Genomic DNA, 14,531 nt, shown 5'->3' with positions numbered 1-14,531 from the left:
CTGTAAATTTCAAAACGTGAGGTTCTAGAGGTTGGGAGTTATAATTGGTTGGCTCAGCAGCCTGGCTAAAAGCTTCAATTATTTCATAAATCTTTTTCTCCCCTCTTCTTCGAAAGTTATCTTACTTGACATTCTATGAAAATTCTACCTGAAATATACAAGTAAACTACCTCCTGTTTCTATACAATTATATTTTTTGACCTGGAAGGGACCTCAAAGATTACCTAATCCAACTCCCTCATTTTGCAGAAAAGAAACTAAGGATCTTAAAAGTTAAAAGAATTTTCCAAGTTTCCATGGATAGGAAGTTGCCCAGGATGGATATGAATCCAACTCTTTTAACGCCAAATTCATTCTGGTTCATACAATATCACTTTGCAGGTTTTACTTTGTATTGTGAACAATACGGTCAGTTTAAAGTAATTTATGGGAGTAATGGACTGAATAAAGTTAGGTATCTGTTTTACCTTTGTTCTATGCTAAATTGTTTGTGATCCTATACATTTATCCTATGACAGTTTCTCAAGATGCCAACTGATAGGGAGTGAGAATAGGTGCATGGAATCAGGCTTAGCTTATGTGCCATCTGTCTTTGAGAAAAAAATCTTTCTTTGATAGTTGACTCTCCCTTCTCTTCAAATTATCTTTACACTTACGTTTTTAAAATGTTACAGCTCTCTCCCTCCAATAAAATTGAATTTCTGAAAGACAGGAAAGAAGGATATTAGTAGCCCCGTGAGAGCCAGTGCACTGACTACACAGTTCCTGACTCATAGTAGGCAGTTAATAAATCCTTATAGATTGATTGTTGGGAAGATCAAAAGAGAAAATTATGTAAAAATACTACATAAATATCAGTTATTATTGACATGTGGTACATTTCTAAGTGGCATAGGGATCTCATTCAGTTCAATTTATGAGTCAGACTGCCCCCTTGAAACAAAATGAAGGCCCAAAGAGTTCTCGGACATATTTTCTCTGATTGTACCTGAGTGAGCTCTAGAAAGCACAGAATCAATACTTTATGTAACACAGGAGACATGCATTATGTTGAGTTATGCTTCCTGTCTAGTTTATCCACATTTGTGGTGAAACATTGTTTTTCTTAGAAAATGAAGCTAATTTTATATAACTAAAGGTAAGACTGTATAGTGAATAGAGAATATTTTTTAAATTGTATTTTCTTCTTATTATTTTTTAATGTTTTACAATCACTGCCATAAAATTAAGATTTTATCCACCCCACACCCACCTCCCAGCACCCCCCTCCCTCCCCATGAAAGCATACAATTCTCTATAGGTTCTACATATATTTTCCTACTGAGTACATTTTCACTATAGTCATGCTATGCAGTCGAACTAAAAAAAATGGAAGAAATCATATAACAAATCACATGATACACAAAAACACACACACACACAAACATGACCTACTACATTCTGCGAATGACTTCCATATTTCTTTCTCTGAGTGTGGAAGGTGTTTTGCCTTAGAAAACCACCATTGGGATTTTTTTTTAATAAGTTCTTGCGTTATTATGAAATTCCAAGTCTACCAGAAAAAACTCTCACTCACTGTGGTCTATGCTGTGCACAAAGTTCTCCTGGTTCTGCTCCTTTCACTCAGCATCAGGTCATATAAGTCCTTCCAGGCCTCTCTGAAGTCTTCTTGTTCATCATTTTTTATGGCACAATAGTACTCCATTACATTCATATACCATAATTTATTCAGCCATTGCCCAATTGATGGGCATCCCCTTGACTTCTAGTTTTTGGCAACTACAAAGAGTGCTGCTATAAACATTTTTGTACATGTGGGACTCTTTCCCATTTTTATGATCTCTTGGGGATACAATCCTAGTAGCAATATCACTGGGTCAAAGGGTATGCACATTTTTGTAGCCCTTTGGGCATAGTTCCAAATTGCTTTCCAGAATTGTTGGATGAGCTCACAGCTCCACCAACAATGAATTAGTGTTCCAACTCTCCCACATCCTCTCCAGCATTTATCATTTTCTTGTTCTGTCATGTTTGCCAATCTTATAGATGTGATGTGGTACCTCAGAGTTGTTTTGATTCGCATCTCTCTAATTAAAAGTAATTTAGAGCATTTTTTCATATGATTATAGATATCTTTAATTTCTTCTTCTGAAATTTGCCTGTTCATATCCTTTGAACATTTATCAATTGGGGAATGACTTGTATGGTTGTACATTTGAGTCAGTTCTCTATATATTCTAGAAATGACGCCTTTATCCCCAAGCTTAGCTGTAAAAATTCTTTCCCAATTTACTACATCTCTCCAAATTTTGGTTGCATTGGGTTTGGTTGTGCAAAAACATCTCAGTTTAATGTAATCAAAATTATCCATCTTGCATTTCATAATGCTTTCTATCTCTTCTTTAGTAAAAAATTCTTCCCTTCTCCATAAATCTGATAAATACACTATTCCTTGCTTCTCCAGTTTATTCATGGTATCAATCTTTATATGTAAATCATGTACTCATTTTGACTTTATTCTTGTGGACGGTGTCAGGCATGGGTCTATGCCTAATTTCCCGCCACACTGTTATCCAGTTTTCCCAGCAATTTTTGTCAAACACTGAGTTCTTATCCCGGAAGCTAGGGTCCTTGGGTTTATCAAACAGGAGGTTGCTATATTCCTTGCCGACTGTGTCTTGAGTGCCAAGTGTATTCCACTTGTCTACCCTTCTGTTTCTTAGCCAATACCAAGTGGTTTTGATAATGGCTGCTTTATAGTACAATTTGAGGTCTGGTAGCACTAGGCCACCTTCCCAAGCATTTCTTTTCATTAGTCCCTTTGATATTCTGGACCTTTTGTTCTTCCAAATGAATTTTGATATTATTTTATCCAGCTCTAGAAAATAATTATCTGATAGTTTAATTGGTATGGCACTAAATAAGTAAATTAATTTAGTTAGAATTGTCATTTTTATTATATTAGCACGGCCTACCCATGAGCAACTGATGTTTTTCCACTTACTTAAATCTCACTTTATTTGTGCAAAAAGTATCTTGTAATTGTGTTCATATAATCCCTGGGTTTGTTTTGGCAGGTAAACTCTTAAGTATTTTATAGTGTCTACCCTAACTTTAAATGGGATTTCTCTTTCTACCTCTTGCTTTTGGACTTTGTTGTTAATATATAGGAATGCAGAAGATTTGTCTGGGTTTATTTTGTAACCTGCCACTTTGCCAAAGTTGTTTATTATTTCAAGTAATTTTTTGCTTGAATCTCTGGGATTCTCTAAGTAAATCACCATAGCATCTGCAAAGAGTGATAACTTGGTTTCTTCTTTGGCTGTTCTTATTCCTTCAATATCTTTATCTTGTCTAATTGCTACAGCTAACATTTCTAGTACCATATTCAATAATAGTGGTGATAATGCACATCCTTATTTCACCCCTGATCTTATTGGGAATGCATCTCACTTATCCCCCTTGCATATAATGCCTGCTGAAGGTTTTAGATAGATACTGCTTATTATTTTATGGAAAGTTCCCTTTATTCCTATGTTCTCCAGTGTTTTTAATAGGAATGGGTGTTGTATTTTGTCAAAAGCTTTTTCTGCATCTATTGAGATAATCTTGTGGCTTTTGTTAGCTTTATTGCTGATTTGATCAATAATGCTAATAGTTTTCCTAACATTGAACCAGCCCTGCATTCCTTGTATGAATCCTACCAGATCATAGTGTATTAATCTCGTGATAAGATGCTGTATTCGTTTTGCTAAAATCTTATTTAAAATTTTTGCATCTATATTCATTAGAGAAATTGGTCTATAATTTTCTTCCTCTGTTTTATCTCTTCCTGGTTTGGGTATCAAAACCATATTTGTATCATAGAAAGAATTTGGGAGGACTCCTTCTTCCCCCAGTTCTCAAAAATAGTCTATATAGTATTGGAATTAACTGTTCTTTAAATGTTTGATAAAATTCACTTGTGAATCCATTGCTCCCTGGAGATCTTTTCCTAGGGAGTTCATTGATGGCTTGTTCAATTTCTTTTTCTGAGATGGGGTTGTTTAAGTATTCAACTTCCTCGTCTGTTAATCTGGGCAAATTGTATTTTTTAAAATATTCATCCATCTCGTTTATATTATCGAATTTATGGGCATAAAGTTGGGCAAAGTAGTTTCTAATTATTTTTTTAATTTCCTCCTCATTGGAGCTGAGTTCACCCCTTTCATTTCTAACATTAGTAATTTGATTTTCTTCTTTCTTTTTTCTAATCAAATTGATCAAAGGTTTATCAATTTCATTATTTTTTCATAAAACCAGCTATTGGTTTTATTTATTAATTCAATAGTTTTCTTAATTTCAATTTTGTTAATCGCTCCTTTGGTTTTCAGTATCTCTAATTTGGTATTTACTTGGAGATTTTCAATTTGTTCTTTTTCGAGCTTTTTCAGTTGCATGCCCGAGTTATTGATCTCCTCTTTCTCTATTTTATTTATGTAGGCATTCAAAGATATAAAACTTCTTCTAAGAACTGCTTTTGCAGTATCCCATAAGATTTGGTATGTTGTCTCATTATTGTCACTCTCTTCAAGGAAATTGTTGCTTGTTTCTATGATTTCTTTTGTAACCTATTCCTTCTTTAGGATTAGATTATTTAGTTTCCAATTGATTTTTGGTTTATCTTTTCATGGCCTTTTATTACATGTAATTTTTATTGCATTATGATCTGAGAAGGATGCATTGATTATCTCTACCTTTCTGCACTGGATTGTGAGATTTTTATGTTCTAGTACACGGTCAATTTTTGTAAATGTTCCATGTACCACTGAGAAAAAGGTATATTCCTTTCTATTCCCATTCAGTTCTCTACAAAGTTCTATCATATCTACCTTATCCAGAGTTTTATTTACTTCCTTATCCACTTTCTTATTTATTTTGAGATTAGATTTATTAAGGTCACAGAGGTGGAGGTTGAGGTCACCCACTATTAGAGTTTTGCTGTCAATTTTTACTTCAACTCCCCCACCCTCTCCTCTAAGAATCTGGATGCTATGCCACTTGGAGCATACATGTTTAGTAATGATATTGCTTCATTGTCTATGGTGCCTTTTAGCAGGATACAGTTTCCATCCTTATCCCTTTTGATTAGATCTATTTCTGCTTGTGCTTTGTCTGAGATTAGGATTGCTACTCCTGCCTTTCTTGCATCAGCTGAAGCACAATATATTCTGCTGCATCCTTTGACCTTTATCCTATGTGTATCCCCCCGTTTCAAATGTGTTTCTTGTAAGCAGCATATTGTTGGATTATGGCTTTTAATCCATTCTGCTGTCTCCATTTTATGGGAGAATTGAATCCATTCACATTTACAGTTATGATTACAATCTGTGTATTTCCCTCCACCCTCTTTCCTGCCAATTCTGCTTTTAGATCTCACGTCTCCCTTCCCCTCCTCAACAGTATTTAGTTTTCACCACCTCCTCCTGCAGCCTTCCCCTCCTTCTTTTAGCCCCTGTCCCTTTTACTCACCTTTACTCTTATTGCTTCTTTCCTCCCTTTTAGCCTCCCTCCCCTTTGTTCCCTCTTCCCCTCCTACTGCCTATAGAGCTAGTTAGGATTATCTACTTAAGTTTATTGTTCCCTTCTTTAAACAAATCAGATGAAAATACCTCTCAAATAACGCTCATCTCCCTCCCCTTCTTCCCTCTACTGCAATTTTGTACTTCTTCCTGTGATGGAATTTGCCATTTTCTTCTTCCTCCTTTTCTCACCTCTTATTACAATCCCTTCTCATACTTAAATCATATTTTTGACATGACATCATTTACTTTATACCTGTTCCCTCTATGTATATCCCTTTTATCATAATAGCTGCACAATTCTCAAGATTAACAGGTATCATCTTCCCTTATAGGGAGGTAAACAGTTTGCCCTAATTGAGCAGCAAGTTTTTGTTTTTGTTTTTTCCCCCCTGTTTACTTTTTTATGATTCTCTTGAGACCTGCATTTGAAGATCAAATATTCTATTGAGTTCTGGAGTTTTGGTCAGAAAGCTCTGGAAATCCCCTTATTTCATTGAATGACTTTCTCCTTGCCTGAAATGTTATGCTGAACTTTGCTGGGTAGTTGATCCTTGGTTGAAGTCCCAACTCCTTTGCCTTATGGAATATTGGGTTCCAATTCTTTCAATCTTTTAATGTAGAAGCTGCAAGGTCCTGTGTGATCCTGACTGTATGTCCTTGATATGTGAATTGTTTCTTTCTGGCTATTTGTAGTATTTTCTCCTTCACTTGATAGCTCTGGAATTTGGCAACGATATTTCTTGGGGTTTTGAGTTTAGGATCCCTTTCAGGAGGGCAACGGTGGATTCTTTTGATGACTATTTTGCCCTCTGAATCTAGCACTTCTGGGCAGTTTTCCTTGATGATTTCCTGGAGGATATTGTCCAGATTCTTTTCTTCATCATGGGTTTCTGGCAGGCCAATAATTCTTAAATTTTCTCTCCTGGATCTATTTTCCAGGTCAGTTGTTTTTCCAATTAAATATTTTACATTTTCTTCTATCTTTTCATTCTTTAGATTTTGTTTGACTGATTCTCGCTGTCTCATTGAGTCATTAGTTTCTACTTGCCCAATTCTAATCTTTATCATATTGTTTTCTTCAGTTAATTTTTGCATCTCCTTTTCCATCTGACTAATTTTTCCCTTTAAGGAGCTATTTTCTCCAGTTAATTTTTGTACTTCCTTTTCCATTTGTTCAATTTTCCTTTTCAAAGTGATGTTCTCATCAGTGAATTCTTTTTTTATAATTTTAAAGTCATTGGCCAGATTTCCTTCTACTTCCTTCTTCAGCTGTTCCAGGAGAGCTGCTTGTGCTTGCGAGAAGTTCATAGTCCCTTCAGAAATTTCGGATGGAAGTACAGTCTCAACTCTGACCTCTTTGGTGTTTGTGTTTTGGTCCTTATCCCCAAAGAAAGATTCTATGGTTTTTTCACCCTTCATCTGCCTTTTCCTGTCCATAATGTTGACTGAGTGTTGTAGCTTCTAGTTCTTTCAGTCAGAAGCTACAGAACTTTGTGTTGAGCTGATGTGTGAAAAAGCTTAAAACAGGTTTTTGTTTTTTGTTTCCCAGATCAACCCTGGGGGGCTAGCTTGTTAAGTGTGTGAGAGGAGTGGTCTGGTCACAGGAGATCTCCTCAGCTGAACTGAGGCAAAGGCAAGCTCAGGGGATGGTGATCCCAGCTTCCCTTTTGTCTTCCTGTTTCCCCTGGAGGGCTGAGGCATACCTAGATGCTAATGCATGTTCCCACCCCACCTGGGGCTCCTCTCCTGGCATTGAGGTTTTCCTGTGTCCTGGTCCTTCTGGTTTGCCTCCACCACAGTAGGAGGAATCCCCCTTAGGTATTTTCCTAGCCTCAGGTGTTATGAGACTATTTTCCCCCTTCTGCTGTTCCCACTGATCCAGGATTTTTCTGGGGAAATATTTTATGGTTCTTTCACAGTCATCAGGGCAAGAGGAGAGAGCATTTACTGATCACTCTGCCATCCTGGCCCCCAGAAGTTCAAGTAGATGACTTACAGAAGTTTAATCTTCAGGCTGAAGGTCTCAGTAGCAGCTGCACTGATATCTGGTGCTCAGTGGCTCCCCCTGGGTTGGTTCCTCTTGTCTCCCACTCCACTGGTTCTGCCCGCTGCTCTCAGGTTTCTCAGGTCCCTTCCACTCTGCTGTGTTTGCACTAGGGGCTCACCCCAGTGGAACAGATCCACTGGACCTTCCAGTCTAATCTGGGCTCTGAATCCATCACAGTCTGTCTCCCACTGGATTCCGCACCTCCAAAATTTAGTCAGATTCTCCTTTCACAGGTATCCAAAAGAGTTTGTCCAAGAGGTTAGGTGAGTCATTGGCCGTCTTGGCTCTGCCCCCAGAGAATATTTTTTTTCTTAATTAATTTATTTAACTTTTCACATTCATTTTCACAAAATTTTGGGTTCCAAATTTTCTCCCCATTTCTCACCTCCCTCCCCCCCAGAACACTGAGCATTCTAATTGCCCCTATCACCAATCTGCCCTCTCTTCTATCATCCCTCCCTTCCCTTGTCCCCATCTTTTCTTTTGTCCTGTAAGGCCAGATAACTTTCCATACCCCTTTACCTGTATTTCTTATTTCCTAGTAGCAAGAACAGTATTCAACAGTTGTTCCTAAAACTTTGAGTTCCAACTTCTCTTCATCTCTCCCTCCCCACCCATTCCCTTTGGAAGGCAAAAATTTCAATATAGGCCATATCTGTGTAGTTTTGCAAATGACTTCCATAATAGTCATGTTGTATAAGACTAACTATATTTCCCTCCATCCTATCCTGCTCCGCATTGCTTCTATTCTCTCTTTTGACCCTGTCCCTCCCCAAGAGAGCTGACTTCAAATTGCTCCCTTCTCCCATTGCCCTCCCTTCCATCATCCCCCCCACCCTGCTTATCCCCTTCTCCCCCACTTTCCTGTATTGTAAGATAGGTTTTCATACCAAAATAAGTGTGCATTTTATTCCTTCCTTTAGTGGAATGTGATGAGAGTAAACTTCATGTTTTTCTCTCCCCCCCCTTCTTTTTCCCTCCACTAAAAAGTCTTTTGCTTGCCTCTTTTATGAGAGATAATTTGCCCCATTCCATTTCTCCCTTTCTCCTCCCAATACATTTCTCTCTCACTGCTTAATTTCATTTTTTTAAGATATGATTCCATCCTCTTCAATTCACTCTGTGCTCTCTGTCTCTGTATGTGTGTGCATGTGTGTGTGTGTAATCCCACCCACTACCCAGATACTGAAAAGTTTCAAGAGTTACAAATATTTTCTTTCCATGTAGGAATGTAAACAGTTCAACTTTAGTAAGTCCCTTATGACTTCTCTTTGCTGTTTACGTTTTCATGCTCCTCTTCATTCTTGTGTTTGAAAGTCAAATTTTCTTTTCAGCTCTGGTCTTTTCATCAAGAATGCTTGAAAGTGGTGTTCTCTGAGCTCAGCGGAGAAAGCCCCATCCAGAAACTCAACATATCTATTTACAAGATCCAGGCAAGAGAGATCTTTGACTCTCGTGGAAACCCTACTGTTGAAGTTGATCTCTACACTGAAAAAGGTCAATTCCAAGCTGCTGTGACCAGTGGTGCTTCTACTGGTATCCATGAAGCCCTGGAACTCCGAGACAATGATAAGACCCACTACATGGGGAAAGGTGTCTCAAAAGCAGTTGAGCACATCAATAAAACTATTGCCCCGACCCTGATTAGCAAGAAATTGAATGTTGTGGAGCAAGAGAAGATCGACAAATTGATGATAGAGATGGATGGCACTGAAAATAAATCTAAATTTGGTGCAAATGCCATTTTGGGAGTGTCTCTGGCTGTTTGTAAGGCTGGAGCTGCTGAGAAAGGTGTCTCCCTGTACCATCACATTGCTGACCTTGCAGGCAATGATGAAGTCATCCTCCCCATTCCAGCCTTCAGCGTGATCAATGGTGGCTCCCATGCTGGTAACAAGTTGGCCATGCAGGAGTTCATGATCCTCCCTGTTGGAGCAGCAAACTTTAAGGAGGCCATGCTCATTGGAGCTGAGGTCTACCACAACTTGAAGAGTGTGATTAAGCAGAAATACGGACAAGATGCCACCAACGTAGGGGATGAGGGTGGCTTTGCTCCTAACATCCTAGAGAATAAAGAAGCTCTGGACCTGCTAAAGGATGCTATTGGTAAGGCTGGCTATACTGATAATGTCATAATTGGCATGGATGTTGCTGCCTCTGAATTCTTCCGATCTGGGAAATATGATTTAGACTTCAAGTCTCCTGATGATTCCAGCAGATACATCTCCCCTTCTGAGCTTGGGGACCTCTACAAGAGATTCATCAAGGATTATCTAGTGGTGTCTATTGAAGATCCCTTTGACCAGGGTGATTGGGAAGCTTGGAAAAATTTCACTGCTACTGCCGGCATCCAGGTGTGAGGAGATAATCTCACAGTGACCAATCCCAAGCGAATTGAAAAGGCTGTGAATGAGAAGGCTTGCAATTGCCTCCTACTCAAAGTGAACCAGATTGGCTCTGTGACTGAATCTCTCCAGGCGTGCAAGCTGGCCCAGTCCAATGGGTGGGGAGTAATGGTTTCCCATCGTTCTGGGGAGACTGAAGATACCTTCATTGCAGACCTGGTGGTGGGTCTCTGCACTGGGCAGATCAAGACTGGTGCCCCCTGCCGATCTGAGCGTCTGGCCAAGTATAACCAGCTTCTCAGAATTGAGGAAGAGCTGGGCAGCAAGGCTAAATTTGCTGGAAGGAACTTCAGAAACCCTCGGGCCAAGTAAGCTCTGTGGCTAGGAGGCCTAAGAGCTCACAGGCGCCAATCACCTCTATAGAAATCTGCTCCTGTCCTAAGAATGGGCAGCACCAAGTACTAGACCAGTCTTGTTTTGGGGGCAGGGGCCTCTGCTGCTTAACTTCCCTCTCCCTTCAACCTTTCTGTGATATTCTCACTGCTTCATTAGAACTGTCTTATACTGGAGACTACCTGATCATCTGGCTCTCTGTCAGAGCACCCTTTATCATCTTGTGACTGGGACAGATTGACCTGTTCTGTCCCCCAACCCTGGTGTTGATGTGTGGAGCCATGTACTTGTGATGCAGCCCGATGAGCCCAAAGGCCAAATCTTAGTGGCTTCTATGTGCAGAATAAAAGTATTCAGTAGCCCCCCTGCCCAAAAAAAAAAAAAAAAAAAATGCTTGAAAGTCCTCTATTTCAGTGAAAGACCATTTTTTCCCCCTGAAGTATTATACTCAGTTTTCCTGGATAGGTGATTCTTGGTTTTAGTCCTAGTTCCTTTGACTTCTGGAATATCATATTCTACACCCTTTGATTCCTTAATGTAGAAGCTGCTAGATCTTGTGTTATCCTGATTGTATTTCCACAATACTTGAATTGTTTCTTTCTAGCTGCTTGCAATATTTTCTCCTTGACCTTGGAACTCTGGAATTTGGCCACAATGTTCCTAGGAGTTTCTCTTTTTGGATCTCTTTCAGGCGGTGATTGGTGGATTCCTTCAATGCTTATTTTGCTCTCTGGTTCTAGAATCTCAGGGCAGTTTTCCTTGATAATTTCATGAAGGGTGATGTGGTTTCTCATAAAGTTATTAGCCTCCATCTGTTCCATTCTAATTTTGAAAGAACTATTTTCTTCAGTGAGCTTTTGAACCTCCTTTTCCATTTGGTTAATTCTGCTTTTTAAAGTATCCTTCTCCTCATTGGCTTTTTGAACCTCTTTTGCCAATTGAGTTAGCCTATTTTTCAAGGTGTTATTTTCTTTAGCATTTTTTTGGGTCTCCTTTAGCAAAGTGTTGACCTGCTTTTCATGCTTTTCTTACATCTCTCTCATTTCTCTTCCCAGTTTCTCCTCCACCTCTCTTACTTGATTTTCAAAATCCTTTTTGAGCTCTTCCATGGCCTGAGCCCATGGTATATTTATTTTCGATGTGTGGGATACAGAAGCCTTGACTTCTGTGTCTTTCCCTGATGGTAAGCATTGTTCTTCCTCATCCGAATGGATGGGAGAAATTATCTGTTCACCAAGAAAGTAACCTTCTATAGTCTTATATTTTTTCCCTTTTCTAGGCATTTTCCCAGCCAGTGACTTGACTTCTGAGTTTTCTTTCCACACCCACCACACCTCCAGATCTGCCCAGCCAGTGCTTGGAGTCTGAGATTCAAATGCGGCTTCCCAGCCTCAGGACTCTTGGCGGAGGTGGAGCTTCTATTCAGTGTGAGATTAAGTTCAGGTGCTCAGGTGGGAGCAGGGCTGCCACACAGGACTCAATTCCCTCAGGGGGTTTATGTGGAGACCTTCAACAATGGATCCGGGCTCCTGCCTGCTTGGGAAGTGCCTGTCTGCTGCCGCCCCCGCATGCTGCCTCCCTAGGGCGCCTGAGTTATGGGGACACCCAACTCCCCTCTTGACCATCCAAAGAGACCCTCTCACTAACCCTTGTCACCTGTCGGTGGAGGAACCTGCTTGGCTGCTGGAGATTCTGTCACTGAAGCCTGCTCGGATCTGCTCCTCTTGGTGCCACGCAGCCAAGGCAGGGCTGGGCTCTGCTCCAGGTCCAGTGTGCAATGGACCTTTCACATCAGGTTTTCAGGTCTTTCTGGAACAGAAATCTTGTCTGCTCCATTGTTCTGTGGTTTCTGCTGCTCCAGAATTTGTTGGGAGTTCTTTACAGATATTTTATGGGCTGTGTGTTCAGAGCTAGCATATGTGTGTCTTTCTACTCCACCATCTTGGCTCCTCCCCCCAAGAATATTTTTTTGAAAAGCAAGAATTTCAATGTCTTGTTAAGATCTGGCTTAAAATATTTAGCGACAATGTGATAAGGAGCAGAAAAGTGCAGAAGAGAGAGTGGTTTAAAACAACAAGAGTGAATTAAAACTGTATTTATCTGAAGATTTCTGATTGGATAAGGTTCACATAGAACATGATGACTTGTTAAATTGGTTACATTAAACCCTACACACTACAGAGTAAGATAACTGAAGTCTTGAATATCAGCATTTTGAACAGTTGCAGAGCACTGGTGGTCTGTGCTTGTTTATTCATGTATGAAGAAGGAATAAATAGACAAATTTTGTTAAAGTAAATTTACTGAAAAAATAAGGAGAATGAATGGCACAATCCCTATTTACAAGGATTTTACATTGTAATGTGATATAGCATCAATGCCTACTGCAGCCATGAATATCCCAGCACAATTCTGAATCATGAAATAAAACAGACTCCACATGGAAGACAGAACCAAAACATTTATTCAGACAAAATAAAGCCAAATCCATCATAGCAACAAAGATCTATCCTAATTTATTTTCTTCACCTTATTGCTGTCCTTCCTAAAATGTGCCAACCAAGGGCAAATTGAATGGAAAAACACAGTGAGTTTCTTTAATTGTAAGAAGGATAATTATGTGGAAGAGGAGTTAGAATTTTTTTCTCAGGACCCAGAGGGAAGAACTAAGAAGAATTGTTGGAAAATGGCAAATCAATCAAGATTTGATTTTCTTTAAATCTCCAAGTAAATACTGAGAAATGATGTGTGAAAGAGATGATCATAGAGTCAGAAAGTCAGATGTTTAAGTCCTGTCTTAAACATGGTCATTGTTACCTTGGGCAAGATATTCAAACTCTCAGAATTCTAGGAAACTTAGAAAGAATATAACAAAGAAGATGCTGAACTACACTACTAAAGTGGTGAGTTATGTACAAAAATTAAGTTATAGGTCTAGTCTATATTTTCTATCCAAAAGTAGAATGAATTGCTTTGGATAGCAATTGGTTCCCTTTCTTGAGAGGCCTTCAGTTAAAGGACTAATGAGCATTTTCTTCAATTTATGGTCTCTGACATTCATTTCAACTCCCAAAATATCTGATTCTAATATTCTAAAATTTTGTTGGTCTGGGTCTACAGTTTTTCTCTTAACATCTCCTAAATTATCTTATGTTTAAACCCATCTTATCCATTTTTAACTTTCATGTAAAATCTGATGTTTATATTCATTATGATATAAATTAGATGCAAAACAGTATCTAAGTAATTCCACTTGTTCATCAATTTTTTGTTGTAGTTGTCCCACCCAAGCAACAGTCTTATCCATTTTTAGGTGCTATTTTATTCACTATTTTTATGCCACTTTTACCCAACTGTTAAATGTCTTTTCATAATTTTCTACCTTTGTTTTCATTTCTTTCCTTAATTTCCTGCTACAACTCTATTTTTATTTTTAAAATCATTGCTTTAGCTCTTTCAGGAATTCTTGTTAGACTTGTGTCCCATTCACAATTTTCTTTGAGACTTTGCTTGTAGTTGTTTTGATTTCATTGTTTACTTTTGAGTTTATGTCTTGAAATTCACTGTCACTGATGCTGAGTGAAAGGAGCAGAACCAGGAGAACTTTGTGCACAGCAACGACCACAGTGTGTGAGAGTTTTTTCTGGTAGACTTGGAATTTCGTAATAAGGCAAGAACTTCTTAAAAAAAAAATCCCAATGGTGGTTCTCAAGGCAAAATGCCTTCCACACTCAGAGAAAGAAATATGAAAGTCATTCGCAAAATGTAGGAGATCATGTTTGTGTATGTGTATGTTTTTGTGTATCATGTTTTGATTTGTTATATGATTTCTTTCATTTATTTTAGTCTGACTACATAGCATGACTATAGTGAAAATATACTCAATAGGAAAGTATATGTAGAACCTATACAGAATTATATGCAGTCGTGGGGAGGGAGGGGGGTAGTGGGAGGTAGGTGTGGGGGGGATAAAATCTCAATTGTATGGCAGTGATTGTTAAACATTAAAAAATAAAAAAAAAATTCCAAAAAAAAAAAAAAGAAATTAACTGTCACCATAATAGTTTTTGATGGTCAGATTATTTTGTTGTTGTTGTTTGCTCATTTTCCCACCATATTTCTTGATTTGGAAATTTATGTTAATGTTGGGCTGTATCCTCAGCATGGGTGCAAGGAGGGGTG

The 14,531-nt window shown here is 38.7% G+C and overlaps 1 pseudogene; it reads left to right on the top strand.

Moving 5' to 3' along the window:
- The window catches only part of LOC140523211 (alpha-enolase pseudogene), a 62,496-nt pseudogene extending 51,994 nt beyond the window's left edge, over positions 1 to 10,502 (top strand).
- The last annotated feature ends 4,029 nt before the right edge of the window (positions 10,503 to 14,531 follow it).

Source organism: Notamacropus eugenii, chromosome 2 (assembly GCF_028372415.1).
Source record: "Notamacropus eugenii isolate mMacEug1 chromosome 2, mMacEug1.pri_v2, whole genome shotgun sequence".
NCBI lineage: Eukaryota > Metazoa > Chordata > Mammalia > Diprotodontia > Macropodidae > Notamacropus > Notamacropus eugenii.
This window is presented reverse-complemented; position numbering and strand designations above follow the sequence as displayed.